We start from the raw sequence: 12,822 nt of genomic DNA, 5'->3' as shown, positions 1-12,822 counted from the left end.
CCGCTCATCATGGGGTCAAGGAATGGTCAGCATTCTCTTTGACTTTCTGGGGTTGATATCACCCACTGGTAGTAGTGAGATTTGCCCCATGTTTCATTGAAGGTGGGATGATCTTCGCTCGGACTGCCCCTATCAGATGAGTTGGTCCGCTAGCATCATCAAGGTCTGGTGTGCTCTTCAGCTTGTGTCATTTTCAAATGTCCCCTTCGTAATAACAAATCAAAAAGGAGTATGCTCTGACACACGAAGTGAGCGAGTTAGAAAAACAAACAGGGCTAAGAGCATGCACGCTTTTCCACCACCGTTCTTTTTTGGCCTTTTTGAAAAATGATAAAACGTTTGTTTTATTTTCAAAAGCTTAGAAACGAGGAAACATGAGGAAGCCCGGGCCTCAGAACACTTTCCTTTACGTGGCTGGATATCATCAACGGGCCGGTTTGGAATACTTCCTCAGGCCCTCAAAACAAAACATTTGTAATTCTTTTGAATAGTTCAGGCGAATTACATTTGTTGGAATGGAAATTGCAATACTAAAATTCCAAGCATAATTACAAATTCAGAAAACTGGGAATCTTAGAAAACAACTGGGACTTTAGAAAGCAAGAAAAGCTCCTACATAGGAGGATTCAAACTATTAAATATGCCTCTATTCTAAAGGAGGAAAATTGAGTCTACAGTTTACTCAATGACGATATCCGTGCCTCCTGCTTGATTGGGTGGTGCGTTGCGGAATGAAAACATCTTTGCATCCAGCAATTTCTGGACCTTATTTTTCAAAACAACGCAGTCATTGACGGAATGTCCCATTTCGCCCAAATGATAGTCACATGCCTCGGAGGGATCGTAGTTGGGGAAACGCTCAGGATTTTCACGCTTTGGCTCTTTAGCAAGCAACCTCTTTTCCAGGAGAATAGGCAGGATCTGAGACATAGGCAAAGGGAGTGGCGTGAACTGCTTTTTGTTATTTCGCCTTTGGGGCGGCTTGCGGCCTGAGGCCGGTTGCTGTCCACTGCTCATTTGAATCATTGGGGAAGGACGAACGGCTTGGGTGTATGCAACATCCGCATCTGTCAGAGGTTCTTTCTCCTTCTTCATGCCGAGTTTCTTGCTTGTGGAAGTGGGGTCTGTAAACCACCCCTCACGCAATCCCATTTCGATTCGTTCACCCACAGGAACAAGACGATTAAGGGATTCAGCAGTGGCACCAACCAAGCGGTCTCGTATTCATATGGAAGAGACTTTATGAACAATTTCACTTGTTCATGGTCGCTGAGTTATGGGGTAACCCGGGCGGCCAAGTTTCTCCATCCGGTGGCATACTCTTTGAAGGACTCAATCTTCTTCTTCTCGCGCGTTCTAGATCGTCACGAGTAAAGGTGACGTCGAGGTTGAATTGATAATGCTTGAGGAATGCATCAGCGGCATCATCCCAAGACTTAAAAGTATCAACATCCTTCGACATATACCATGTCAGGGCTGGCCCCGTCAAACTCGCTTGAAAGGTCTGAATCATGAGGGGTTCATTGTCAACGTACTGGGTCATCCGCACATGATACATGTGCAAATGATGTCTGGGGCATGAGGTACCGTCATACTTCTCGAATTCGGCATCTTGAATTTTTCTCGGTACTTTGACCCGTTTGTATATAGACAGTCAAGTGGGACAAAGATTTTGCGGGCCTTGTAGTCAAGCTTTCAAAGATCTCTTCGACCTTTGCAAGGCGTTTGTCCCTGTTCGTCATTGGTACACTCTTCAAGTTCAGCTTCTTGACAGCAAGGGGAAGCGGATCGTCCTCCAGCAGGGGCATTTTACTGTCACTGGCAGAGGCTTTGTCTTTTCCAGTAGACGGTGGTGGTAACACCACTTCAACTGCTGCAGGCGTAGGTGTGAGCTTGCCATGAATGGATTCCACCTGCTTTGTGAGATTTTGGATCGCATTGATGACCATTTTCATCTCATCTTCCATGTTATTGAGGCGGACATTTTCTTCGGCCATTTTTTTGTAACTACCTGCGAAAACGCGTATATGAATGAGTATAATGCCCAATAAAGAATCATTCTATGACTTAGTCATATTATTATTGCATATTTTCTTTATTTGCAAAGAAAAAATAAGCAAAAAGGGTTTTTATTAATATTAACATTACAGGCGGCGTCCCCGGGGTTCGAACCCCGGTCGCCTCGGACCATGACGCTACATCCCCGGATACCACTGGGCCGAAGGCCGCGATGGTGTCATCAAGGGGCAAAAAATTTTATTTAAAACATAAAAAACGGCCCGAGTTATATTAACATTTGTACAACCCATAAATATTTTTACAGGAGATAACCAAAATCCCTGAACATAATTACTAGGAAATATAAAAGACAGAGGCTTTTAACAAAAGGGTGCCCTTCCTGGATACTCATTTTATAAACGATGGGGAAACCACGGTCTCTCGGAGGCGCTTATTTTTACGGACAAGCTCCGCAATAAGCGTATCCCTGGTATATAGACTGCAATCAACAGGTGGCCTAACATTAACAAATCAAATAAATAAGTAGGCTGAATAATAAAAATGAGAAATGACAGAATATATACCTTTCCTTGAACCATGGCAATCACAATAACATGCACATGAGGAGTGAGGTTCGATTTCTATCTAGACTGGCTCAGCAAAATGAAATTAAAAGGGTGCCTGACCGTCGCAGTCTCGCGTTGGTGTCAAGTCCTTTTAACCTCGGCCAAATCGAAAGGAATATCTTATAGTCACGCGAATAGCGGCTAAAGATACTTCTTTACAATTTTTAGAAATAAATTTCGGGGAAAAGAAAGGCAACCTCTACATCGCGGGCTCGCGTTCGAGGTCGTATCTTTCTTAACACCATCCTAACATGCCCTATCGCGGCCCGTGTCCGGCGGCGTGGTTGTGTGTGTGCAACGGTGTAGTGCTAAATCATTAAAGCATGCACAACAAATTATAAATAATCAATTCGAACTCGCAAGACAAATAACACCTTAATGTCGGGTTCATACCCTGAGTCCTTCTGCCAAACAAAAATCAATTTGAACAGGAAAAAATTTTTTTGGCCTAAGTCCACTTTAAAAAAAACAAGTCCCCAGCGGAGTCGCCAGTCTGTCGCGACCGAACTCCCGAGCCCTTTTTTAAACGACATGCAAAAAGGGAGGGGCTCGCCTGGTACGTGCTAAGTCTAGGTTCGGGACTTAACTCGGGCTCTCCCAAGCCCATACCATATCGCGACTTAGGGTTTAAGTTTTTAACATGCAAGTGGTTTATATCGAGGAGTCGCCACTAATCGATTTGGGGTGGGTCGATTAGAAACCCAAATAGGGTGATGGGAGAATCACCCTATTCCTACGAACCAGAGATTAAATGAGTTCGGGGACTTGGTTACACTAGTTGGATAACTAATGCCCTTTCGGTACCATTTTACCCTATTCATTTCTGAAAACATTTGTCAGGCAATTTGGATTGATTTTAGGACCTTTCTCCTAATATGTGAGGTGATCAAGCGAGTGCATAATCAGGAACGATTAGCAGTCAGGAACACAACAATGCATGCAGCCTAAGGTTCTAACCTTAACTAAGTCAGATGACATTCAAAAACACAACGCTCATGCAATTGTATTAAAAACATGCATAACAATACAGCGATAATAAACATAACATGCAAAATATTACCGCGCAAATCTCAAGTTTGTCTAATTTAAACAAGACAAAAATATGCATAATAATATCACATTAGATTAAACATTTAGAATATATCAATCAAATTTTTAAAATTTTTTTTTTTTTCGAAAAAAAAAATAAAAAAAAATTAATAATAATAATAATAATACAAAAGAAAAGAAAAAGAAAAAAAGAAAAAAAAATAATAATTTTTGTTTAAAATTTTTTTTAAAAATTTTTAAATTTTTTTTTTTTTAAAAATTTTTTTTTTTAAAAATAAAATAAAATAAAAATATAATATTAACCGGGTCAGGCGGATCCGGGTCGGATCGGTCAATTCGGATCGGGTCGGTCGGAACCGACCCGAGTCAACGGATCCGACCCGGGCGTTGACCCAGGTCGGATCTGTTGATTCGGGTCGAATCCGACCCGAACAAACAGATCCGCGGAAGGGGCGCGGCGAGGCCAAAATTGGCCGTCCGCCGGCCGACCCAGGCCGTTGCCGCCCCAAGTCGCTCGACCAGGACCGCCTCTGGCCGTGCCACTCACCTGAACCGCCGTCGGACCACCGTTCGCCGGCCGGCGATGGAACAAAAACCGGCGTGGTTGAGGCATTTCGTCGAACGCTTGGCGGGCGCGTGAAAAACGGGGATTCCGACCTCCTCCTCGGCGATCCCGGCTCCGCTCCACGGCTTGGGTTTGCTTGAGACGGTGAGCAGGGACCGGGACCGACGTCGGTATGGGCCGGGATTCGAGCGAAACGGCCGGCGCGAGTCCCGGCCAAACCGAGGCAAAAAACAGGGGAAAACAGGGGAGCTTCTCGGCCGAGGGGGGCTCACCGGTCGACGGCGCGTCTGGATGGCCTCCGGCAGGTCTGGCGGCGTCGACGACCGCTGCTGGTTCTTCTTTAGCTCCGGCGTGGCCTCGGTTTCCTCTCTCTCTCTATTCTCTCTGTGTTCTCTCTCTCGGTCTCTCTCTGTGTTTCGCCGACCGGGGGCTCTCTCTCTCTCTCACTGTGTCACTGCCGTCGGCTCGGCGGCGGGGATGGATGACTGAGGCGCGGTGCGAGCACGGCGGTCGCCGGAAGAGCTCTCGGTCTCTCTGTCTTGCTCAGTCTCTCCGTCTCTGTTTTTTTTCTGGAAAGTGGCCGACCCGGACTCTCTCTCTCTCTCTGGCTTTTATAGGCGGCGACGACGCGTCTCTCTGCCTCTCTGCGTCGGCGTGACGACGGCCTGCACCGGCCTACGCCACGCCACGACTTTCGTGGCCATTGCAGGCCGGTGCAGAGCAGAGCAGGGGGGGTCGGTGCCGAGAGGGTGCAGAGAACCGAGAGGGAGGAGGGGATAAGGGAGAGAGGAAATGGGGAGGACGGGACTGGCCATTAATGCCAGTCCCGTCGGCGTGCTCATCCGGCTCTCCTCTCGGCCGACAAATGACGGCGAGAAGCGCGCGCCGCCGCGCGTCACGCTTCCGTCATGAAAGGGGGAGAACAATATGGCGAGAGAGCGACCGGCGCAGGGGGAAGAGAAGGAAAGGAGGCCGGGCCCTGGGCCGGGCCCAACATGGGGGAGAGAGAAAAAAAGAAAAGGAAGTGGTCAGTCCGCGCGAAAGGAAAAAAAGAAAAAGGAAAAGGGGCCGGGCCCGGGGAAAAAAAAAAAAGAAAAAGAAAAAAAGAAATGGGCCGGGTCGGCCCAGCTCCGACCCGGCCCGACTCGATTTTTTTTTTTTTTTTTTAAATTTTTATTTAAAATTTAAGAAAATATGCTCTAATAGGCCCTATTAATTCACATATGCCTAATGTCTATATGCAATGCATTTAAATAGAAATATTTTTTTGTTTTAGGAATTAAAGAAAATTAATTCCTAAATTTTGTGTAATTAATTTTGGACAAATCAAAAATAGGTGTCAACATCCGCTAAGTAACCATGCACCATTTTTATATTTTTTATGATCCTAAAATGTAACCTAACCATTCAATTAAAACAGACAAATTGCAATTCAAGAAATATATATAATAGAAAAGAATCACAATCAGTTCACTCAAAGATAGTAATGAATGATCGAGTATAGAATGAAGTGCAGTGAAGTAACCCGATCCGAGTCGGGCAAAGAAAATAACATTACATTATTATTAAGCCCTAGGACTGCAACCGCCATGAGTTCAAATTGAGTTAAAATTCTTTTTTTTTTTTCCTAAAGGATCAACCTTCTAAGACTAAACTAAATCAAAGGTGTCCACTAAAACCCTAAACCATGTGTACACTAACTAAATGAAACTGAGCTAATTTTAATACTAAAATCTAACTAGAAAAATCAAGGCCTATTTTTCAACCGTTTTCTAATTTTCTTTATTTTCAATTTTATTTATTTGTTTTTAGAAATGAGTACTCGGGCTGGGCCCTTGGGCCAGATCCTAATATAGTGCCGCAACTGGTCTCAAACCTTAAATTAAATGAAGTTAAGCCCAAACTTTCTAAGACTGTTCAAGCCCAAAATTCATTGAACCTAATTAAGCCAATCTTCAATGACGACTCTACATCTATTTACCAATATAAAACCCATCCTCTTATATTCCCTTTTTTTTAATTGTTTTATCCTTCTATTATTATTATTATTATTCATTTGTCTCTTCCTTTCGTTTTTTTATCAATAACCCAGAAACCTTCAAGATTATTGCACAATTCATAGTTTCAACAACAATTCATATCAGACTGGAAGGCGCACACTCCATCATTGACCACCACCAATCTCCGGAACATGATTATCAACCACCCCTGTTTGTCGTTGGATAATCACCAAATTATCGCACAATTTATCATTGACCACCACCAATCTCCGGAACATGACTATCAACCACCCCCAATTATCGTCGGATAATCACCAGATTCGTCCCGATCAATAAAAGAAAAATCACTGGATTCGTCGGTCACCAGCATCATCCACCGGTCTCAATTTTCCAGTAATTCAACGATGACGTTCATAAAACTCAAGATGTTTATAGGGACATACCAGTGCAGACAAGATGGGAGCTCAGCAATCGGGCCGTAGTTATCGAATCGTTTCCTCGCGGATGCGCACCCCAGAACCACCACCGCGGTAATCAAAATCCAGAAATAAACGAAAAGAACATGTCAGTTGCAGTTTATAGATAAAATCTCAGAAAATCATATTTGATGACTAATGAATCGACCGATTGGATACAAACGACACTGGACTGTCTTCAGATTGAACAAGAAACAGCTATTATCTAACAACATCTCATCAACGCAGATTCAGGCCAAATCATTATATCGGTCAGATATCATGCGAACAATACCATGACGTTAGTTTTTTTTTGCTTTAGATCAAAGATGAACCGAGATAACTAAGTTTTCAGATCACACCTGTTTAATGTGCAAAACCAAGGCCACGAACGTTGATTAAATCAACCATGTCGGCTTCGAGGGATCGCCGACAAATGGAATGCAACGATGGTGATGAGTGTGCTATACGAGATTTGACACTCAGGTCGGAATTTTCGGACTCGAAGCAAGGTTCGAGTCGCCATCTTGGTTCTGCTGTTTTTCTTCAGTGAAAGGACGCCGGCGAATGGAGAAAGATGGAGATCGACGCCAAAGTTCGACAACGGTGGATCGAAGAAAGATGAAGAAAATTTTCTCGAACTCCCTTTCTTTCTGGAGCTGTTTTCTCGTTTCCTTTTCTTACTTCTATGTAACTGTGACGTTCCCAAAAAAACACTGATTCTCCCTTTCTCGATTCTCTGTTGAGATTTCGTAGATTTGAATCGGCCTCGGCAAAATATATCGGATAAGGACCGAATTAAACTCCCCCCTCTTTTTTTACATTTTATTTTTCAAAAATGTATGCTCAACTAATCGACAAAATTCAGGTGTTAGCAGTAATTTTTGAGTAATAGTATGAGGCTAAATACTGTGGGTTTCGGGTGTAAGTTATAGGGTTGGGAAACTAGTAAACGCGGGTGATTGTAACTTTGTTAACAATTTGCTAGTTTTCCCGTGCCTATAGGTTTCAACATTCGGACCGAGCCACGTAAATTTCTTGCATCCTTTATCGTTCCTCATTTTATTTCTCCGCCGATTTCTATAGCTCTCATTTAATTGTGGAGTTATGATCTGCTTCCGCTGCGTTGCCAAATCACAGTGGGATGAAACGAGCAGCGATGTTGCCGAAGCATTTAGAAAGAATGAATAATTGTGAATTTTTTCTTAGGGTTAATACCATGAAAAACCCTAAACTGGTATACCTGTGACAATTTTACCCCGAACTATTTTTTTGACCACAAAAAACCCCAAACTGGTACACCTATAATAAATATACCTCGAACTATTTTTTTGACCACCGAAAACCCCAAACTGGTACACATGTGACAATTTTACGATGGACTAATTTTTTAATATTATTTTTTATTTTTTCGAATTATTTTTTTATTTTTCTTCATCTTCAACCTCTGGCCGGTCGCCGGTCCGACGATCGACCAGAGGAGGAAGCCAGCGAGGTCGGCCATGCCAGCTACTAGCGAGGCTCGACCTCGCCGGCGTCGGGCGAGGCCAACCTTGCTGTTGTAGGGCGAGGCCAACCTCACCCAACGCCGGCGAGGTCGAGCCTCGCTAGTGGCAGGTAGGGTAGAGCCCTCGCTGGCAACTGGCGAGGTCAGCCTCGCCCTGCAACCGCGAGGTCGAGCCTCGCCAGATCTGGTGAAGGCTCGGCCCTGTCAACCGCTGGCAAGGCTCGAACTCAGCGGCCGGCGGGGCCGAGCCCTTGCCAGATTTGGCAAGGCTCGACCTCCCCGTTGCAGGGCAAGGCCGACCTCGCCAGTTACCGGCGAGGGATTAGCCCCGCCAGCCGCTGGCGAGGCTCTACCTCGCCGGCATTGGGCGAGGCCGACCTCGGCCGACCTCGCCGGCTTCCGCCTTTGGCCGGTCGCTGGACCGGTGGCCGGCCAGAGGTTGAAGATGAAGAAAAAGAAAAGAAAAGAAAAAAAATAAAAAATATATAAAAAAATTCAAAAACATAAAAAAATAATATTCAAAAATTAGTTCAGGGTAAAATTGTCATATGTGTACCAGTTTAGGGTTTTCGGTGGTCAAAAAAATAGTTCGGGGTATATTTATCACGGGTATACCAGTTTGGGGTTTTTTGTGGTAAAAAAAATAGTTCGGGGTAAAATTATCACAGGTGTACCAGTTTAGAGTTTTTCGTGGTATGAACCCTTTTTCTTAATGATGTGTGGAACCATTTTAAACTCTAGGACGTGGGAATTCGAATTCCTGATAGAGCTGGACTTAAGGTGGTCCTAACAACACGTTTCTCCTAAGTATGTTCTCCATTGGATTGTGAAGAGATTCAAATTCAACCTTTAGATAAAGAAGAAGCGTGGAAATTATTCGTGGAGGAAGAGGATGTCGATGTCGATGCTGAGGTGGATTTCGGAAGTCCAATTCCCTTTGCCATATTGGATACGAGTTTTTTAAGTGTAAATAAACAATTTTTATTTTGATTGTGCAAACTGCAAAGATATTGTTTTGATCAATGAGAAGTCAATCAGGCAATTTATCTTGTGGGAAGTATCAATTTATAGTTTTTATTCCATTTCGTTAGAGTTTTTTTATCCCCAACTCTCTCCTAAATGGGCACTCGTTTCCTACACATGAATGGAGGAGGAAAAATGCCTCCACATATATCAACCAACAGTTACCTTTTCTATATGAAATTTTACTATATATATGTGTATAAGTTTATTAGTTACTGACTGCACAGGGAAATTTCTAATTACGTGTATGTTATGTTTTTGGTCAAAAGTAGCAATGCTATGTTTCAACCTATTTTGCTGTATTGGAAGTCATTGTCCATATGGCAATTGGTTTTTTGGTCAAAAGTAGCATTACTAGGTTTAAACCTATTTTGCAGTATTGGAAGTAATTGTCAATATGGCAATTGGCAAGTTACTTTTCCCCTTGAATTAAGAACTTATCGTACATTGCTTACTTTTCCAGACCCAGGAACCCAGAGACTTCACGTAGGACACGGACCCGTTACGAGATCCATGTTTCTTGGGGTTAGGATTTCATTCCCAACTACCACGGTGTCAAGTCGGGTGTCAAAGTCGTGAACCTAGCCACAGGGTCATAGCTCCCCCACTTAGGATTTCAGGTTCAACCGCCGAGGTCCAAGTCATGGCCCTAAGTCTCGAGTCATGGCACTTAGGTCCCAGGTACAGAGGTCGTGATCCTAGGTCTGTACTCAGTTCCCTCGTCCAAGTTCTATGTTCTTGTGTGTGGGCGCCAAGGTCCGCGACTTAGCTTGTGGGCTGCGATTCAGACTCTCGAGGTCCTGGTGCTTGTCCCAGGGTCTTGGATCCGACCACAAGGATGCTAGGTCCACCCTTTAAGGTTTGAGACGTGGTTGTCCAGGTCGTGGTCTGTGGTTTGGGTGCTAGGGTCTACGTTCTAAGGAAATCAATGAAGTGGCTTGATAAATGGGAGATTAATTCTCGGAAGGAAAATCAAGCTTTTTTGAAAAACAGATGCTAACATGGAGGCTCCAGAATGCTCAAAATTCACCTCTGAATAACCTTTGTTCATCCACCTACCAGAAGCTGAGACTCCTTAGCATGATTACTATCTCGTTAATTACTAGGTAATTAGCAGCATCCTCATGCATGTGAATTTTTTTCGTTTCTGAAATATAGGTATTTGTATTTTAGCAAAAATAATTAGTTAAGTTCCATCTCTTTTAATATGATTTCCCTTTTTTTTAAAGAAAAAAAGAGGCGAAATTCTTGATCACATTATGTAAAGCGTAGAAGCTCGGTGACAGTACAAAATCTTAATTATTGTCATTATATGACATAGTGATATTTTATACGTAATCGAAAATATTATTGTAATATTGAGTGGAGAGCGCAAGGATAGTTCTCCTTGCAAGGAGAATGATCAACATTCCGATGTCGCTGAGCATTTGGATTTCTGCTTGGATTAGTCGTGCCAAATCCTCCTAGGAGTTTCTTGACGGCAATCTTGGTGCCATCTGGCATTTTCCCGTGGTAAACGATCCCGGCTCTACGTCTCCCAATCTCATTGCCGTCTTTGGCGCACCGCAGGACGTCTTGGACTGAGAACTCGAGCTTCTGAAACGTCTGTCATCTTCCACGAGCTGGTGCCGGTTTTTCTTTTAAATAACGTGGCTTTGATTATGGCCACCGTGGTGAAAGCTAGGGAGCATATCACTAGGCCGACCGCGAACATTAACTTGAAATTGAAATGACTTCTGGAGGATGTGCTTGCGAATGTGGTGGGATTGCATCTGATGTCTAGGGGAGAACCACAAAGCCCTGGATTACCCACGAAGGAAGAGGCGTTGAACAAGGCAAAGATTTACCAAGCTTGTCAAGTTGCCAACTTGCTTCGGGATCAAGCCCGAGAAAAGATTGAATTGTAGATACAATGTGTGTAGCTTCTTTAAATTCCCCAACTCGGGTGGTACTGCGCCGTCCAATCCACATGTGGAATGACCCATGTGAAATTTTTTTATCAGATTCCCAAAATCTCCAGGAAGGCCACCTTCGAAGACATTGTAGTAGCCCAAGTACATCTCTTTGAGCTCTGTCAAATTTCCCAACTTGCTCGGTATTTTTCCGTTCAGCCCATTCCCCGCGAGCGATAAGTACTCCATAGCCGGTAATTCCCCTTAACTTTCTGGGATTTTTGTTAGTGGTCTGCTCTAAGAATCAATCAAGGTTGATACTCTAATATTAGTTGTGGATTAGGTTGTGTCGGAAAACCGATCTTCACTATACTTAGGTAGTCATAATGTCTTGCTAGAGACCGCTTATGACTTGTGGGCCAAAAGGGTTTTGTGCACACTGCTAATGTGTAGTGAACCTACAGGGTCGCACACAATCGCGAACGGACTTCATATTTTCTGTGCGCCTTGATCTACTTCAGAAGTAGATTTATTCTCCTATTTAAATTATCTACGCGGTCATGCGCGTTATGAGATAACGTTACATGTACGATTGGAGGTGGATAGTTTGGGCGGGCCCAAATAGCCCGGCCCATTAGGGTTTCTAATGAGGCTATATATATAGATAGTGAGAGAGTCTCACGTCAGATGACGCACGCCTCCGTGCCTCCATAAAATACGAAAACCCTAGAGAGAGTGTCTCCAGGAGAAACTCTACGATAGAGAATCGTTCTCTATTCGGCGTTCAAGAAAAGGAACTTCAAGATCTTTCGCTAGCACGTGGATCGTTGGAGAATTCCGTTCGCGTGTGTGGATACCGGTAGAGGCGCAACACTTGGGGCGCTTATCCCGACACAATCCGGTGCCGATTTATCTTCGATATGCAAAGGTACGCGTCGAAATTCCCTTTCGATTTCAATATACACATGGATCCTGTCTGGGGTTCTATATTCCGTTGCGTTGGTTTTCGTTGATGAACCCTACAGTTCCCTTGAAAGTAGTTGCCTCCAAGGCTCAAGTACCTGATCTTCTTCAAGTCAAGAACAACCATTGGCAATAAACCCGTGAAGTTGTTACTATTCATTGAACACTTCCAAATTTGCGACACTAGAGTAGTTCTAGTCCAAGCTCCCAATGAACTGGTTGTTGAAGACGCTCAGGAACTTCAAACTAGTCAAGTTGGCGATCTTGATCGTGCCACTGAAATTGTTCCCAGTGAGCGACTCCGCTCTTATGTCTGGCTAAGAATAGGATTACTCCAATTTTATCTCCTTTTGCTCAATCTAGACATTACCAAATATGTGTAGAAGAATATTTTTCTCTATATTGAATCATTCTGTACAGCATTACAATTTTCTTATATACAATACAGGGAATAACCCTACCATCTCAATAAATCAGGAAAAAACTTTAATAAAGGAAAAACAAAAAACTCCCTAATTTGTAGAAAATACAGCTCACGCCAACACTCCCCCTCAAGTGGGCGAGAAGATGTCTTCGATACCCATCTTGACGAGTGAGCTCTGAAACGCTCTACTTGACACAGCTTTGGTCAAAATGTCGGCCAATTGATTTTCAGATTTGACAAAAGGCAACTGAATTATTTTAGCATCCAAATTCTCCTTGACAAAGTGTCTATCAACTTCAACATATTTGGTTCGATCATG

At 43.6% G+C, this 12,822-nt stretch overlaps 1 pseudogene; it reads right to left on the bottom strand.

Annotated features, from left to right (window-relative positions):
* The window catches only part of LOC130139804 (leucine-rich repeat receptor-like serine/threonine-protein kinase BAM3), a 45,259-nt pseudogene that overhangs the window by 22,529 nt on the left and 9,908 nt on the right, over positions 1 to 12,822 (bottom strand).

The sequence above is a fragment of the Syzygium oleosum genome, unplaced genomic scaffold (genome assembly GCF_021117445.2).
Source record: "Syzygium oleosum isolate NSW1041296 unplaced genomic scaffold, Sole_v2.1 Sole_v2.13, whole genome shotgun sequence".
NCBI classification, from domain to species: domain Eukaryota; kingdom Viridiplantae; phylum Streptophyta; class Magnoliopsida; order Myrtales; family Myrtaceae; genus Syzygium; species Syzygium oleosum.
Note: the sequence above shows the minus strand (reverse complement) of the source record. Positions and strands in the feature narration are given on the sequence as shown.